Genomic DNA, 989 nt, shown 5'->3' with positions numbered 1-989 from the left:
TTACGCATACAACACGGCGAAACACGAAACCACGAACTATAGCCCATTTTATCTCCTCTATGCCAGGTTACCGCGAAGCCCTCTGGACACTTTCTTACCGTTCGTTCTGCACAGTGACGATTCTGTATCGAAGACTTTGTGTCTCGCCGAAGAAGCGCGTCGAATAGCTCGTCTTCGTACTCTGGCCTCGCAAAGTCGTTCGAAAGAGCGATACGACAACCGTCACGTACAAGTATCGTTGGAAAAAGGTGACTTGGTCCTTCTTTGGACACCGCAACGCAAGCGTGGATTGTGCCAAAAGTTATTGTCAAAATATTCAGGCCCATTTGTAGTTGTGGACCGCCTGAGCGAACTCACTTACGTCATAGCTCGCCTACTGTGCAATGGTCGGCGATCAAGCAGAACTCAGCTGACTCACATTGCTCGCCTGAAGCCTTTCTACCCTGCTTGCGCATCCTGACTCGCCCCACGGGCTTCGTCTGCTTGCGGGGAAATGTAACAGATACAAAAGGCACGGACAAGAGAAAAGAAGGGAAGACGAAGAGGACGAAGCGTTGGAGAGGCCGAGCTGCGCTACTATCACGCGACGACCATCATCCATCGCCTGTAAATAAAACCATTTCTTCGCAACTCTTCGTAACAATATATATATATATATATATATATATATATATATATATATATATATATATATATATATATATATATATATATATATATATATATATATATATATATATATATATATATATATATATGTCGTCCTGGTAAGTTCTGCGTTTTGCGTCTTTGACTCCGGTGCGGCTGTTATGTTCTCAAATGATGTCCTTGAACGTACTATAATTACAAAATGAAACGCGACACGGAAACTGTGAAGTAGAACACCCCACACCTGCAATTACTCGAGAGCGCAACGTCACGTTGCTGCGAATTGGAGTCCGTACTCAGAAAAAGCTTTTACGCTAGAAATTGTTCGGGAGAGTAAATTC

The sequence above is a fragment of the Dermacentor variabilis genome, chromosome 2 (assembly GCF_050947875.1).
Source record: "Dermacentor variabilis isolate Ectoservices chromosome 2, ASM5094787v1, whole genome shotgun sequence".
Lineage (NCBI taxonomy): Eukaryota > Metazoa > Arthropoda > Arachnida > Ixodida > Ixodidae > Dermacentor > Dermacentor variabilis.
The sequence above is the reverse complement of the archived record's forward strand: the minus strand, read 5'-3'. Positions refer to the sequence as shown.